This window comes from Myotis brandtii, unplaced genomic scaffold, assembly GCF_000412655.1.
Source record: "Myotis brandtii unplaced genomic scaffold, ASM41265v1 scaffold132, whole genome shotgun sequence".
In the NCBI taxonomy this organism is placed as follows: Eukaryota; Metazoa; Chordata; class Mammalia; order Chiroptera; family Vespertilionidae; genus Myotis; species Myotis brandtii.
This window is the reverse complement of record NW_005354673.1, coordinates 3,013,390-3,018,479: the sequence shown is the minus strand read 5'-3', so window position 1 is coordinate 3,018,479 and position 5,090 is coordinate 3,013,390. Positions and strand designations below refer to the sequence as shown.

General features: G+C 37.1%; 1 protein-coding gene across 28 annotated transcripts in view; it reads left to right on the top strand.

The window, feature by feature from the left end:
• Positions 1 to 5,090, top strand: part of NRXN3 (neurexin 3) — a 1,562,383-nt gene that overhangs the window by 900,491 nt on the left and 656,802 nt on the right. The gene's annotated exons all lie outside the window — the stretch shown is intronic.

Below are 5,090 nucleotides of genomic sequence, written 5' to 3'. Positions count from 1 at the left end.
GTAAATTGGTGGTCTAGTTTCATTTTTTTGCATGTATCTGTCCAATTTTACCAATACCATTTATTGAAGAGACTGTCTTGACTCCATTGTATGTTCATGCCTCCTTTGCTAAATATTAATTGAGCATAGTGGTTTGGGTCGATTTCTGGGTTCTCTTTCCAATTCCATTGATCTATATTTCTGTTCTTGCGCCAGTACCAGGCTGTTTTGAGAACAGTGGCTTTGTAGTATAACTTGATATCTGGTATTGAGATCCCACCTACTTTGTTCTTCTTTCTCAGTGCTGCTGCAGCTATTCAAGCTCTTTTTTTATTCCAGATGAATTTTTGGAAAGTTCGTTCTAGGTCTGTGAAATATGCCATTGGTTTAATGGGGAGGGAGTGCATTGAATCTATAGATTGCTTTGGGTAGTATGGACATTTTAATGATGTTGATTCTACCAATCCATGAACACGGTGTGTTCTTCCATCTGTTTATGTCTTCCGCGTATATGTCTTTTACCTTCTTAGTTAAGTTTATTCCATGCCTTTTATGAGCAGTTGGGATGTATGCTGTTTGCCTCCTTACCCAGCCAGAATGTCCTCAAATGAGATGAGAATTGTTGTAGCCACTGGAGACATTCTTGATGCGGGGTCACTCCTGTTAACTCCTGAAGATGAGTGGATAATAATTCTCTATAGCCATAAGGATGCCATGTTGTTATCACGTGTGTGTGTGTGTGTGTGTGTGTGTGTGTGTGTGTGTGTGTTTCTGGGTGTGTGTATGAAGCTAAATGATCTTTAGTGTTTCTCTCTCCCTCTCCCTTCCTGTCTCCAAAAAAAAAAAAAAAAAAGCAATGTGAGCACAAGTTACATAAAGAAACTACCACACTAAAAGAAGCCACATCTATGGAAGATATATAGGAATACAAGAAAAAGTTGATAGTTGACCCTTTCTCTCCTTTATATCTACCTTGACAGCTAGTTTTAGAAAAGAAAATCATGCTGTTATTTACTGCCATTTCTAGAAGGCCTGGACTTATCCTCAGTGCTGAGCATTTTAGCAGGTGTGTTCTTATGTGTCCTGAATTGAAAATACAAAAATACAAACCCACAGACACATAAACACACACACACACACACACACACACACACACACACCAGGATTTATATATTTTATATAATATGTGTATATGTTTATCTATTTATGCACATAATTAAAAATATAAATGCATTACACTAAGAGAAATATTGAGTTGTAGAAGAATATTAGCAAATTGTATATGATATAGCAAACTTACTTTTTAGCAAATGTAACAGGCATATTTTTCACCTTTATTGCATATAAGACCGTTTTTTCTCCATGGGGTAGGCCAAATCGAATGATGAGCGATATGACAGCAGAGCTCATCCCACTGGTGGAATTCTCCAGATCCAAAAAGAGTCAAGCTCTCTCTATTGATTTGGAAGTAGATTATACCTACTTTTCCCAAGAGCCTTTGCTTCTCCATCTTACTCTTCTATCAGTAATTGTACCCTAGTTCCCTTCTTGCTGTTGTCTACCTTTCTCACTTAATGTGACTAAGTGAGATTATGTATAAAATGCACTTACCACTGTGTCTGGCTCCTTGTGAGTTCTTAATAAATGTGAGCTATCATGGTTACTACATTTTGATCCTTTCCACATCCCTTTGATGTTTTCAGGCAAATAATTTAATTCCCACTTTATTAAAAGAAAACTGAGACTAATGGAGGTTACCTGACCTGTCTTAGGTATCAGGATTAGTGAATAGTATTTGAACTGAGAACTAGGAACTACAACCTTTAAGGCTAGGCTTGTTCTGCAACACCAAAATTTTAAAATAGTGAGATGTTCAGAGTGTTTTGTTTGTTTGTTTTTTGTTTTTGTTTTTTTCTGAAAGAAGCCACATCTATGGAAAATATATAGGAATACAAGAAAAAGTTGATAGTTGACCCTTTCTTTCCTTTATTTCTACCTTAACAGCTAGTTTTAGAAAAGAAAACCATGCTGTTATTTACTGTCATTTCTAAAAAGGCCTGGAAAATAAAGAAGACATCAGTTCTCTCTTGTATCCTCTCCATAGTTATAAACTCATTCCTTATTTTAAATGGCATATGTTTATTTAAAAATTTTAAATAGATTTTACCTGGAATGAAAACCAAAATATAGTTCTAAATAACCTCTATTGGTGGCCTCAAACTGCTGTTTATAATCAGTACATTCTATTAAGTGCAATCATATGAAAGTTTCATAAACAAAATAATTGCTCTTGACTTAATTTTCAGCCAATATCATCTATTGAGAACATCAGCAATTAAAATATCCATAGCATCATATGATAAAGTACATATAAAGTACTATGTGAACACAAATGAGGAGGCAAAGAAATTCTTCCTGGGAGTTCAGGGAATGTCCTTGGGGGGTGGGGGTGTCATTTGAATTAGGTATTACATGATGCATAGACATTTTTCCAGTGGAGAAGGGATAAGTAGGGTGACCCATTTAAGAATGAGGGTGCCATTTGAGTAAAGGTGTTAAGGTATAAGAAACAGTGAGCAATCCACTGGGTTGGTGGCCAAAGTGATTGTTGTCCAGCTGTGAAGTGCCTTGCATTCTAGGTCAAGGAGTTTTAAGGTGATTTGGCAGCATCTGAGCTGCAGTAGATGTTTTTAGGAAGAACTATGCCAGGACCACTCATGTGATTTAGAAAGATAACAGTGGAAGCAATGTAATTGGAGAATGCCCATGGATGAGATCACAGTCAAACTATTGCACAATTTCAGGGAAGAAATGAGGAGGATGAGACTAACGGAGTGGCCATGGAAGTGAGTAAGAGGGAACAAATGCCAGAAAAATGTTGTGGGTACTCAGCAGAGTTTAGTCCCTGATGAAATATACCAAGTAAGTGAAATGGAGGAGACAGAAGAGTAGCTTAGATAGATGGATGAATAACCACACTCAAAACTGAGAGAAGTTTATTAGGTTTCTTTTTTCAATAGATTAAATTTAATTCTGAAAATACTATCTATTCATATGCCATTTTGTTCCAGTAATACGTCATATACAAATAGTTATGCCCTAGCCAGTTTGTTTCAGTGGATAGAGTGTCAGCCTGCTGACCAAAGGGTTCTGGGTTTTATTCCAATCAAGGGCATATACATTGGTTGCAGGCGCTTCCCTGGCCCAGGCCATGGTTAGGATGTGTGCAGGAGGCAACCAATTGATGTGTTTCTCTCACATCAGTGTTTTTCTCTGTCTTTTTCTCCCTCTTTCACTCTCTTTAAAAGATCAATGGAAAAATATCATCGGGTGAGGATTAACAAAACAAACAAACAAAAGTAGTTATAATAGTCCTGTACAGTGTATTTTAGCAGTTTCTTTATCATACTGGACTGAAAGATTCTTGAGGGCAAAGGCGATCAAGTATATGCATTCATCTTTTAAATATCCAACACCTCAGTGCCTGACACTAGTTAGAACTCATATTTGATGAATTAGATTGAATTTAAATATACTTATGAGAGGAGAAAATATGCTTAGAGGATTTTCTTGTCTCTGTTTCAATTCTTTGGTTTATCTCAGTCTTTTTATTTTGGCTCCTATGCATTTTTTTTCCAGTGCTGCAAGCACCTCTAGTTGACAAGAAAGAAAAAGAGAGTGAGTGAATGGGAAGGAGGAGGGAGCATTGCAGCATCTAGATTGAACTCTGCAGGTTTACCTCTCATAATTTTCACCTTTGATGGGGAACTGTCCCAGATTTCATCCACCAGCCTAAGGTTCTGACATGGTACCTTCTTAAATCAAGCTTGAAGGGAAATTGATTGAAAAGAAAACACCATTATGGGAAAACAATTCATTCTCTTCCTTTTGACAGAAGGTAGACTTTTGTCTGTATTGTAGAATAAATATTAGCTGGCTGATTGCTTTAAGATCTAGAAGCCTAGAGCAGTCATGATTGGCTTTGCTCCCTTTTTACAGGGAGATTTTCTGCAATTTTAGAGACATTTGATGCCAAGGTTTTTATTACCTTTCAAAGAGTAGTATTCTTTCCTCCCTACATGATTATTTATATTAACTAAATATTGGTGTGGGAAGACTCATGCACATTTTTCTGTGTGCAGTTGTGTGTCTATTAAAATGTATATTCCTCCAGATGAAGAGTAAGCAGCCACTTTTCATTTTCTGGGTAAGTCCTTAACTATCACAATGGTTTGGTGTTTTCTAAATTGAAAGAAAATGAAGTCATAAAGGTAGAAACAAGGCACAAAGGTGGAGTAATGACTACCCAATGCTTCTGGTGGTAGAAAGCATTGCCTCATCATTTAGGAGGAGCCCCCAAGATGCCTCTATTATGAGATACCCATCTTTTCAGTTGATAAAAATTGGATTAATTTCTTTTTGCAGAAATTTCAAACTGTTGTCTCCTGGGGCAAAATATAGCCCTGAAACTGTATGTTTGGGCAATATTTAAATGACATTACATTGGGCATGCCCTTTCCATTTCAAAACCCCCCTCACCCTATTCTATAAACCTGGCCTAATTCACACATTTGTCAGCTTTCCAGCTCCCAGAGATGTTGAGTTTGACTGCCATGCTAATGGTTTTCAGTGCAACTCTGGACTTTAATGACAGACGAGTTCCTATTTAATAATTAAGTCAGACATGTAGCTCCTTAAATGGGAGTAAATATGTGACGAATGCACTTCTTTAACTTAAAGCACTCCTGGAGTATCTCTCCAAGTCCTCTAGAAGTTTCAAAAGTCTTGTTGAAAATAAGATGTCTGCCAATGTAGTCTTCATCTCCCATGCAGCTCCAGACCATCACCCTTGCCATCCAGGTAGCTCTTGCTATGAGACCACTTCTGGTGCAAAAGTATTTGAGTACCAGCCACTAAAGAATTTGTTAAGGTACAAAGTGAGTAAGGCTTTTTTACTGAAATGGTCTTTTTTTACTTCTAATGACCACTTTTCTCCTCACCTAAGAATATAGTTATCTCCATCGTTGTTTGTTTTCTTTCTTCTTCCCTTCCTCTTCTCTTCATAACCCTTCCTTCCTTCCTTCCTTCCTTTCTTCCTTCCTTCCTTCCTT